This window comes from Ictalurus punctatus, chromosome 28, assembly GCF_001660625.3.
Source record: "Ictalurus punctatus breed USDA103 chromosome 28, Coco_2.0, whole genome shotgun sequence".
Classification (NCBI taxonomy): Eukaryota; Metazoa; Chordata; class Actinopteri; order Siluriformes; family Ictaluridae; genus Ictalurus; species Ictalurus punctatus.
The window spans coordinates 12,265,915-12,278,469 of NC_030443.2; the positions used below are offsets into that span (position 1 = coordinate 12,265,915).

General features: G+C 39.8%; 1 protein-coding gene across 3 annotated transcripts in view; it reads left to right on the plus strand.

Moving 5' to 3' along the window:
• Positions 1-12,555, plus strand: part of camkk1a (calcium/calmodulin-dependent protein kinase kinase 1, alpha a) — a 109,371-nt gene that overhangs the window by 51,061 nt on the left and 45,755 nt on the right. The window lies entirely within an intron of this gene.

Genomic DNA, 12,555 nt, shown 5'->3' on the forward strand with positions numbered 1-12,555 from the left:
GTCTGTCTCTCTCTGTCTGTCTCTCTTGCTTTCTGTCTGTCTGTCTCTCTCTGTCTGTCTCTCTTGTATTCTGTTTGTCTGTCTCGTTCTGTCTGTCTGTCTCTCTTGCTCTCTGTCTGTCTGTCTCTCTCTCTCTGTCTGTCTCTCTCTTTCTGTCTGTCAGTCTCTGTATTTCTGTCTGTCTGTCTCTCTTGCTTTCTGTCCATCTCTGTCTATCTGTCTCTCTCTGTCTGTCTGTCTCTCTGTCTGTCTCTCTTGCTTTCTGTCTGTCTCTCTTGCTTTCTGTCTGTCTGTCTCTCTTGCTTTCTGTCTCTCTTGCTTTCTGTCTGTCTGTCTCTCTTGCTTTCTGTCTGTCTCTCTTGCTTTCTGTCTGTCTGTCTCTCTTGCTTTCTGTCTCTCTTGCTTTCTGTCTGTCTGTCTCTCTTGCTTTCTGTCTGTCACTCTCTGTCTGTCAGTCTCTCTTGCTTTCTGTCTGTCTGTCTCTCTCTGTCTGTCTGTCTCTCTTGCTCTCTGTCAGTCTCTCTCTCTGTCTGTCTGTCTGTCTGTCTCTCTCTGTATCAGCGCCGTTGCGATACGCTTCGATCTCTCCGCACCAGTCACGTGTTTCGTGTTGCTCTCAATAGTTCCGCTCTCAACCTGTTTGAAAGGGTCTAAGCAGGACAGACAGCAGCAGCGACTATATTTGCAGCAATTTTTGTATATATTAACGCATAATGTGCTTTGATTACTGCGTTAACTACATTTTAGTAGCATTTGTTTTCTGGGGAGTGATGGAGAGACAGCATTAATACGTTTTTCTGTGTTCAGTTTGGGAGGGAAAGGGGATTGCTCCCATGACATAGAATACATTTACAATATGTATGCATTCATATTTTTTTTGTGCTTCTGTGGTTATAATTATTCACATCCTAATGTTATCTTACCTTAAGACATGCAGGTAATCATGCACAACAAGTGAATATCAACGAATGCAAGCGACTGCTCAGTTTAACCCAAGAAACAGCTTTGGTTAATAGTGCAAAATAAACAAGGCAAACAATGGAATACAGCAAAACATTTTATTATCTAATATATCCAGGGAGAGGGTAGATAACATTTTCCTTGAATGGGCAGTCTTCAGAGAAACTCATTCCAGCCTCTACAGGGAGAGAGAGAGGACAGAAAGCAGGCCACTTTTATACAGTTCCTGGAAAGTGATTAGGCCGAAGTTGATGAATAAAACGACAGTGCTAATAAAAAAAATATATACCTCATATTATTATATATCATTATTATATATCATTATTTTTATTTCTTTATCTTCCCCTGAATGTTCAGTGTTGAGGGTGGGTGGGGTAGGGGAGTGTTTATAAATAACTGCAATTAATTTGAGGTAAATGTAGGCCAACTGACATCTGGTGCTAGTAGCTAGTGAAGTGGTGCTCATGCTAGATAACCGCAATTAGAATGTAGCTAGCTATCATCTAACAATAATCATGAACTAAAGCTGACTACATCAAATACCACTATTGACTAGATTCATGAAGTCAGCTAATGCGTTAAAATGTCCAAAAATGCAGTCCTTTAATCAACTTCTCAGCGACTGTGTTTGGGAAGCATTGAAATGAAAGGGTTCAGTGCTGGAACTTTTCAGTGTTTTGAACCATCAGCTTCCCCACGACACGCGTCACATCCACGCTCTCCCATTCCTACAGAAGGCTATGGGAGTGTCACACCTCTCTTTTTCAACCGCACTGCTCTGTATGTGTATCTCTCTCTCTCTCTCTCTCTCTCTGTCGCTCACTCCATCTGTCTGTCTCTCTCTCTTTGTTTGCTATTACTCTTTGTTTTTCTGTCTCTTGATCTGTCTGTCTGTCTGTCTCTTTATCTGTCGCTCACTCCATCTGTCTGTCTCTCTCTCTGTTTGCTATTACTCTTTGTTTTTCTGTCTCTTGATCTGTCTGTCTGTCTGTCTCTTGATCTGTCGCTCACTCTATCTGTCTGTCTCTCTCTCCCTTTGTTTGTTATTTCTCTATTTTTTTCCCTCTGTCTGTGTCTGTCTCTCTTTATCTGTCTGTCTGTCTTTTTATCTGTCGCTCACTCCATCTGTCTGTCTGTCTCTCTCTTTGTTTGCTATTTCTCTGTCTGTCTCTGTCTCTTTATCTGTCGCTCACTCCATCTGTCTGTCTCTCTCTCCCTTTGTTTGTTATTTCTCTATTTTTTTCCCCTCTGTCTGTGTCTGTCTCTCTTTATCTGTCTGTCTGTCTTTTTATCTGTCGCTGATTCCATCTGTCTGTCTGTCTCTCTCTTTGTTTGCTATTTCTCTGTCTGTCTCTCTGTCTCTTTATCTATCTCTCACTCTATCTGTCTTGCTGTCTCTCTGTCTTTCTATCTCTCTCACTCTCTGTCTTTCTTGCTGTCTGACTGTCTTGCTCTCTCTATCTGTATCTCCCTCTGTCTCTCTCTCTCTCTCTCTCTCTGTCAGAGGGACTGCACACTAGCAGTATGACCGTTGGTCTGCTTTGTTTATTCGTTGCTGTGGTTACTGTAGTCTCTGTCTGATCCTCCTTATTTCCGTTCATTATGTCGAGTTTTAAATGGTTTCTTTTCTATGATGCATTTACTTGCCTAGACGAGATGGTCTAGCGATGGACATGCGATGATGAGTGCGTTCACGAATCCACTCGTCTCGTGCTCCTTGGACCAGGTGATATTTTATTTGCAAATGGATCGGCCGACTAATTAACAATTATTGTGTGAAATAACCAGGCAAAAAGGTTTTGTCAGTGTCTAACAAATCATTTAATGAAGAGTTTATTGTGTAAGTGACATTTCAGAATACAAAAGCTCGTGTGTGTGTGTGTGTGTGTGTGTGTGTGTGTGTCCTCTCCCAAGAAAAAGAATACGTGGGCATATTTTCATAGTGCTCCTCCATATCTTAGACATTACTGTATATTTAGATACAGTATCTCACAAAAGTGAGTACACCCCTCACAGTTTTGTAAATATTTGATTATATCTTTTCATGTGACAACACTGAAGAAATGACACTTTGCTACAATGTATTATTTTGAGGGGACAGCAAATTTACACTGTTATACAAGCTGTACACTCACTACTTTACATTGTAGCAAAGTGTCATTTCTTCAGTGTTTTCACATGAAAAGATATCATCAAATATTTACAAAAATGTGAGGGGTGTACTCACTTTTGTGAGATACTGTGTATGCTGCATATTTACATACATTTCTCCATATTAGTGAATGAAGATAGGATGTTCTGGCTTTTTGAAGATTGACGTTAAACGACAAACAAAAGCAACACTGCTGTAAGTGTGACAATATTTGGTTTGAGAAACACAGAGAATCGGTTTGAAAGCTGGAACTCAGAAGCTGTTCAAATCTGTCTGTGAAGAGCTAGAACTAACTGAGCTTCTTGACAGCCTGTTTATCATCAGTAGGAGGCCATTAAATCTGAGTGAACAACACTGACACATCTATGTGTGAAAGACTTTCTCTGCAAGTTTACCCCAAAAAGTTCATTATTCGAAAAAAAGAATCTAAAGGAAAGGCATGCAACATATTCCATATTAATTTATGTTCCTTCTTAAGGTTTTATTCATTGCTTTAAGTCAAAAATTGCTAAATTTCACCCTGTATGCACATGTCAGTATCAATTTTGCATGATTCACATGCATCACAAATGACTAAAAACGTCTGGGTTACGTAACCCTGTTCCCTGAGAAGGGGACGAGACGTTGCGTGAGCTTCACGCTGTGGGAAGTGACCTCGTGCATGACCGGAATCTGAAGCTTGTGTAACATCATGCCTATTTATAGGCCTGCCGTGATCAGGTGACGTGGCAATTAAGCGCGTCGTGTGATATAAAAACAGTACCTGTGAACCGCGCCGTAATCCTCTGTTATCCGAAGCGAAGACGCAGTTCACAGCCAAAGTATGACAAAGTTACACAACATCTCGTTCCCTTCTCAGGGAGTAGGGTTACATGCGTAACCCAGACATTCCCTTTCAAAGGGAACTCAATGTTGTGTGAGCTTCATGCTCTGGGAACGACAATATCCACTCCGTCATACTGAGGTTATGGCCTGTTCAAAAGATCCGAGCCAGAGGGTCACTGCAAGACACTCGAGCCCGGGGTGGAATGTATATCTTGGCTGTAATATCGAATAAATATGTGCAGCGTAGACATCACGCCACTGCACACACATCCTGTAAAGGTGCCCCTTCGAGGAGGCAACCCCCCCTAGTGAAATGAGCTCTTATGTCCAGAGGCGTAGCAAGACCACGCTTAAGCAATAGAGGTTGCTTCCACTCTCCAATTATTGATGCGCTGCTTCGACACAGCATCACCTCTACTGTCACTACCAAAGCAGACCAGCAACTGCTCTGACTTACGCCACTGACCAGAAGGATGGACGCAAGTACAGAGAGCCCTTACTGGACACAGTAGGTGCAATTTATCTTGTTCTGGTGTGAGGAATAGATGAGGATAGAAAGCCTGCAACACTACCGGCTGGGCAGCAGACATAGGCACTTTAGGAATATAATCCGGCCAAGGATATTGGAAGACCTTGACTAATATAGGGGCAACGTCAAGGCAGTAAAGGGCAACAGAGATCGCTTATAGATCTCCTACTCACGTGAGAGATGTCAGGGGCAGCAGAAGAGCTACCTTTAGAGTCAGAAGCTTCTCTGAGGCTGACTCTAAGGGCTCAAATGAGACACCTGACAGACCTTCCAGGACCATAGAAAGGTCCCAGGAAGGTATGCATGGTCTGCAGATGGGCCTCAGCCAACTGAGACCATGCATAAACCTTGATGTTAGAGGATGTTGTCCCACAGAAGATCCTTCAATAGGGGTGTGGCTGGCCGAAATGGCGGCCACGTAGACCTTTATTTGTAGAAGGAGCCAACGCTGCTGAGAAACGTCTTTGTAAGAACTCCATGATTGTAGCTATTGCACAGTTCACTGGGTCTACCTGACATTTTTCACACCATGAGAAAAAAGTCACCAATTGAGTGCATACAATTTCCTCATGGATGGTGCTCTAGCATTCAACTTGTTCTCTGCAACCTCAGTTGCAAGATCTGAATCTATGTGCTGGTGCCCCTCAAGCGCCAGACCCACAGTTTCCATAGTTCCAGCCGAGGGTGATGAATCAGCCCTCCAGCTTGAGACAGTAGATCCCTGCCGACAAGAATCTCCCAAGGAGTGCCGTCTAGCAGGGCTATTATCTCTGAGAACCATATTCGAGCTGGCCAATAAGGTGATACTAGCAGCAGACGTAGATGGTCTTGGCGAGCTCTCGTTAGAACAGATGTGACCTCGGCCACGTGTGCATCATGCCGTCCAGCCCCGATGGTTCCCTTGGCAGCAGCCAGCCCAGATCCGCGAGACTCTGAAACCCAACTCCCTTCAGCCGAGCCGCAAGCAGAGCTGCCTGATTGTAAGGTGTTCACAATGCGCACAGTCAACCCTCTGGTGTGCTCCAACTCTAGACACTTCACACAGAAAGTGTGTCTGCCGCTTCAGCCCTCCCCAACATCGAGTTCCCTTTGCAAGGGAACGTCTGGGTTACCCTGTTCCCTGAGAAGGGAACGAGATGTTGTGTAGCTTTGTCTTGTCATACTGGGGTATGCTTGTGAATTGCGTCTTCACTTCAGATAATGGAGGCTGACGGCGCGGTTCACAGGTGCCGTTTTTATATCACGTGACGCACTTAAATTCCATGTCACCTGATCATGGCAGGCCTTTAAATAGGCATGATGTTACACAAGCTTCAAATGCCAGTCACATGCGAGGGCACTTCCCATAGCGTGAAACTCACGCAACGTTAAGTTCCCTTTGAGCGGGAACATCTCATTTGTTAGACTGTCCACCCTAGTAGAAGCAAGAAATTAATGCGCTAGTATCCCAAGCCTGTGTCACAGTTTGCTCTGGAGATTTTCAAAAAGTTCATCAGCTCTACGAAGGAGAAAAAAGACAAGATGGCTAACATTTGCTGTTTTTATGATTTATTTATTTATTTATTTATTTTTGCAGTGTTATTTTCCTCTTCAACATAGGAGCTCTTGAGTATATCTATAGGTGGGATTATCATCCAAAATATGATTAATTATAACGTGGGTTTATCACCCAAAATGTGCTTGACCACAAGGCCGCTATGTTTATTGAGTCTTAATATGGCTTTTTATTATAATTTGCATTATTATGGCATATTAAAGGCTCTTTAGTTTTCTTTGGCATTGTAGCCGTGTGTGTGTTTGTGGCAGCTCTTTTCCATTTCTCAAGCAACATCTTACATGGTTTAGACAGGTTCCTTCCAATGTTGTTTCCAATCACCAGTTTCTCCATCCTTCTCCTGAATATAAGTGCTTTTGCTGTCCTCCATTGTTTTGCTATGCTGCCGACACCGAATGGTGAAAACAACAGTGATCTGCACATTCTTTGTTGGGAACAACCCACATGAATTATGATCCGGCTTTTAATTCATATCACATGGCCGCTTATCGGATATATATCCAATCTAATACCATATACGAATGTGGTTCAGGTCTGATTTTGGAAATATTTGATTGTTGTTTCTATACAGTCATGACAAAACTAAAAATGTGTCGCATTAAGGGAACAAAATGGATGTCTTGCAAGTCTGTGACATACAAGTTATAGTAGAGGATGTTTACTGTCTCTCTTCCTGTGTCACTTTAATTTTCCTTCAAAGGCTGTTTATTCATGTTAGGGCTTTAGTTGTGTGTGAGTGAAAGGTTGAGGTCAGACAACTTGATGTTTAATGCCATTATATGAGTCTCTTCTCTTCTGTGGGTTAAGGATCCCTCGTTCTGTCCATTGGCTCACTTTCTCCATCATTCAATGCAATTTTTAAGCCACTTACCCTCCCTACTGTGCTTTTTCAAACATTCTTATTCATTTATTTATTTTAATAAATAAAATATCAAATGGAATACAACTAGCTGTTGTTTGCTATATAGAATTTGTTTTCCTCCGTGCATATCTTAAAAGGGTCATGACATTTTTTTTTAATATCTTCCCTGAGGTGTAATTATAATATTAGTACAGTTTGTAATTTATGATCTTTTTCCACCCTGTCTCTGACCCTCTGACTGAAACGATCAGTTTTTGTGTCCTTTACCTTTAAGACGTCAGTGTAACCACCGACTGCTTTGATAGGCTAAGATCTTTGCCTATTAATTAATTATCAACGTCCCCCTTGCCATAACACGTGCGGAACTGTTTTCAGTGACTGAGCGTGAGTGGGCGGGGCCAACAATGTGATGATGTAAAACTAGGCATCGGTGTCTTATTGTATGGGCAGTCTTATGCAAATGTGTTTGCCTGTGTGAAGTCACAAATCCCGTTACATCCAGACAAGGCGTTTTTGGAGCTTGGTTAAATAAATGCTCTTTTTGTTCTGAGGAGGATGTATTAAGCTATGAAATTGCAGGACGTTTTAATGGTACGATGACCTCTTGTATGTCAAAAGATCAAGGAAATTTGGAGTTCTTATGTCATGACCCCTTTAATATCTCTTCTTACAAACGGAAGGACGTAGAAGGCGCAAGGTCCTCTTGGATGTCCCTGGAGCAGTTTAGGGGTAAAATCTTATCCTGAATATCTATCTATCTATCTTTCTATCTATCTATCTATCTATCTATCTATCTATATATCCATGTGAAATACTTAATCTATGAATCAAACAGTCAAATCCCATAATTAATGCCCAACAATCCAGTGTTATTGCTGCATACTCTCTTTTCCATGGTCTCTTTCATATTCCCGAGCATGTTCTGATACGCCAGCTCCAACACTGATGTGATCATTTTCCACCTTGTTATTGTGTATTCAGACTCGACGAAGTCCATGAATTTTTGGAAGCCTTATGGCAATGAAACTGAGTGGTAGCATGTCTCTTCCTGTTATCTCCAAGATAATCCCAGTTATTTTTTTCAGAGCGGACAGTATCACAACGGCCTCGAGTTGAAGTGAATGACGCGATGGGCATTTGCTTGCTTCGGCTAGTCTTTCCAATGCCAACACCTACGTGCCTGTGCTGAAATTGATTACTCACAGCTCCAGTGGAATTATTACATTCCAGTTTGACATGACATAGCTTACATAAAACCCCCACTCCTTGCTCATCTTTCGAGTGGTCATTTCACGCATGTGAGATCTGAGGTAAAATAAAAAGATTTAATTCACTTTAAAAAATAATGTATTAATTTTTCAAATGTTTTATTTCAGTGTATTATTTTTTTTTTTAAAGTTTTAAAATGTAACATTAAAATGACAGTAATTTGAACAACAAAATCTTCTATTGTTTTCAATGTCGACTAGTAGCAGCTTTACCGGTTAATCGACTAGTCTCGCACATCCATAACTGCAATATTTACAACGTAATATGATACAGTTCATGGTATTGCATTACTACAAATATTATACATATTAGCATAAATAAAGTACGACTTGGAATAAATTCCTTGATGTATCTACTATAATTACAATCTTGATCGAGCAGAAGGTGTGCATTGTTTCCATATAACAGCACAGGTAGTTCTCAGATTCATGTAACATGAACAACTGGTTAATATTAAGGCGCTTGTTCCAGTACCTTATAGTTTCTATAGTAACAGCTCATATACAGGGACTTGGTGGACTATGGCAGATTCTTAACATAATCTAAGACTAATAATAATCAGGTTTAAAAACATGTTGTTTAACAAATGAATTCATTTAATCAGTCATGTGGTTAAGCTTTTTGTTAGGAAACACTTATTAAACATTTACGGAATGAGTCTCAGATGTACGTGCTCTCAGTCTGTTTTCTCTTTTCTCTGTAATCTCAGTAAACTCACAGGGTGTGTGTGAGAGAGAGAGAGAGAGATAGATATGTTCATTCAATGTTCAGTTCGATGCTTCTTTGTGAGTGTATGTCAGAGCCAGACAATATGATCATATCACTGTTTGAAGGATAAGCTGACCAAGTGCTCATCTGCTACGTTTACAGCTCATTATGAAATATCTCCGATGAACATGATCTCCTCCAGTGTCCTCCATGCTAAAATGAACTTTCCGTGGACTTTAAAGGGATAATACTGTGAACGACAAGTGCGACAATACTATGAATGAATTCATATTAATTATATTATATATTCATTATTAAAACACTTACCGACTCCACTGTTATATGCAGTATCAAGAAACTGATTAGATGTAACGTTTTTGTATAAAAAAATTTCCCCATTATATTTCTGTGTATAAAAAAAAATAAAGATCCATGTTTACATTTTTTTTCCTTGCTAGCTAGTTAAATATCATGCTGTTCATCATGCAACATGAAAATGGCTTCATGTTTGTATTTCTGCTGTATCACCACCTGTGTGTGTGTGTGTGTGTGTGTGTGTGTGTGTGTGTGTGTGTGTGTGTGTGTGTGTGTGTGTGTGTGTGTGTTTAACTATTCCCTTCTATATTTGGCTGTAATGAGAAATAGATGAGAAGACAGGATGGTGTGTGTGTGTGTGTGTGTGTGTGTGTGTGTGAGTGAGAGACTAGCTCAGCACTTTCATGTCTTGAATAAGAAATAGTCAATAGATGGATGGGCAGGTTTACTTCTGACAGGGTTGGCTGATAGACTGTGCCAGTGTTTTATTACACTGTGTGTGTGTGTGTGTGTGTGTGTATATGAGGCTTTACTGCAGTGCTTGTCTCACTGAGCATGTGCTAGTGTTGTTCTGGCTCTGTCTGGCCGTCTGGTTCTCCAGCGGTGAAAGCAGTGAATATAAAGTACCTTTACTCTGCTCTACTGAATTTTCTGCAAGATTATGTGTCTGCAACATTAGCTCATCATCCACGAGATAAATACATCCTTGATGCGTTTTGCTTTGTGTGTGTGGGTTTGAGTGTTTGGTAGTGTAGTGTCTGCTGAGCATCTCTGGAGGATTCGGTCTCGTTCCTGCTCTCTTGGTCATACAGTCTCACTCTTTTTCCTGCCATTTTTTTTTTAATCTTATTTTTTTTTCCCTCTACACTCAAAAAAATTCAAGACATTGAAGCATAATTGTGTTTTAATTACTGAAGCAGGCAATGGATAGAGTAGCACAAAACCTTACCTTAGAAACATACTTAAAAAAGTAATGACTCTGGTTCAAATAGTCATTTAAGTAAGAATCAGATTAACATTTCAGACCATGTGGTTGTGATGGTGAAATCAAAACCAGAGACTTCATGTATAAATATATGGATCAAATTATGCAGTAGCCTAAACAGCTCGTCTATGAATAAACATTATGCATAGTATTCTTTTAGCTATCGTTAGCCTTTAGTTATTTTCACAGGCCAGGACTCTCGGATTCCTTTCAAATGGCTTTTAATTGGAAATGATTTTAGAAGATGTAATCTTTGAATACATTTGAGTATTAATTAGTCTGTAACATCATACCGCCGCAGAGAGGGCGAGCATTAGCATCAGCATTAGCATTAGTGTTCAATTCACACCGAGCGTTTGCATAAACCACTGAAGGTGAAAATTGTCTCTCTGTTGTGTCTCAAAGAAAATTACCAGGATTTAGAGACAGTTTAATCATAATCCTTTATGTTTCAGAATCATTTGTATTTATAAAGTCAGAGCAATCCACTTTGTAGAGAACTGCATCATGACGTAAACACAAAGTTAAGTGTGAAGATTGACATGATTCTCTAATTCAGAGACCGGTTACGTAACCTTTAAACACAAGCTCTTGCCTTTAAACCCCAAATGTCAGGGATAGAAAATGCAGACTGAAGAAGAAAATGCAGTTTTTTAATTGGCTGTCAAATACTATGTAACGTAAAATCAAGAGACAGTTAAAAATGGAGAAAATTAAAAAGACTAATATGAATGATGATGAAATAATACGAATATATCGCTGCATGAATAGTCCTAGTTGTAATTATCACATTAATCACTGGACTTTGCTTTAGTTTAAACAATATGGCTTCCACCCCGTATTATTCAGCAGCTTATAAAATAGCACTTGATCCAGCTTTTCCTATTAGTTTGCTTTTTTTTCTATTGCAACAACAGTTAATTGTGTGAACAACATAATGAAGCCATGAGATACTAAATCTAGCTGATGAAATTATAATGTGTGCATGGGATATAGGCAATTTTATCCTGCATTAATTCACTATTCGGAGTTGTCGAATTAATAAAATAATGCTTTTGCTAATTTGATGCGCTCCGCTGTTCTACATTTTGAAGGATAATCTGACCAAGCACTCATCAGCTACACCACTCCTCCATACACACTCCTCTATTGGCTCCTCCAATGTTCTCTATGTTTCATGGTATTTAAAAGGAAGAGACTATTAATTATTTAATAGTGATATATTTATGTATTTAATATTGGCTTTGTAGCCAAAAACATAAATTTCAGGGTGACGTATTGTGTTTACGTCAAACTGGCAGACAGTGGCATAGGACTTCTTGTTCACTGCTTCTACTGCTCCTTGTTCAAGCTGCAAGGGAAGTGTGTTTAAGTTCAAGGCCAGAATCACACGTACTTGAGACATGTCTCTGTTTTATGCAAATGTGTGCCTGTGTGCATAACTCTCACTTAATCTGTGAATTGCGCTTAAGTCTGGAGTAATTTGGGTATGAAATACTTCAGTACTTGGGGCGTAATGATATACACAGGTCACGATTCGATTCGATTCACCATACTGACTTCGCTGTTCCGTTTAATTCGATTGTCAGAATATTTTTGAACAAAATTTGAATGAAGAAATGTTACGATTTCTGAATGATAAACGGTGCAAAACAGTGTGCATTTTTGTCTGTATAAAGCTAACAAAATAGCTAGGTTTAATATTGTAAACAAAATGTACTACAGGTTCATCATATGTTCAAAATAAATGTAAACATCTCTCAAAAAATAATTGACTGAATAAAAAAAGGGTTTGACCTAGTTAAAATGATCAATTGAAACATAATGAGCACCTTAACGGCGCCTGAGGTGTCCAATTAGAGCTCCAAAGTCGGCTAAAATAACCGTGTTCTGCGACCTCTCTCTTTGGCACTGTAGATCGCAGCGGCATGGGACTGGTATCATTTGAAAACTACTGAAGAGCTCTTTTTAATGTGCGTAAGATAGTTATGTAGATCATATAATATAATACATTATATGTATATATTATATATTATCTATAATGTGTATGAATTGTCATAATGCATTGATGCTATCTACCCACTACGCATATTTAAGTCCCTATAGAATAAAGATGATAGGGGGGTGTGTGTGTGTGTGAGAGGATGTGTGTTTATCTGATTTTTCATAGTATTAGATAAATCCTGACTTAAAACCACTGAGGCATGGAACATTGAGCAAAGGCTCTCAAAAACATTAGAAGTGCTTAAAATCAAATAATGTGCCGGATTGAGCATTTAAAGGCCTGCTTTGTTTCATCTCTCAGTCTTTCTCTTTCTGACGAAAGCATATCTGTGGTGTTTCATAGGGCTGCGCATTAATGATGCGACTGTATTCTGACACATTGTGATTGGAA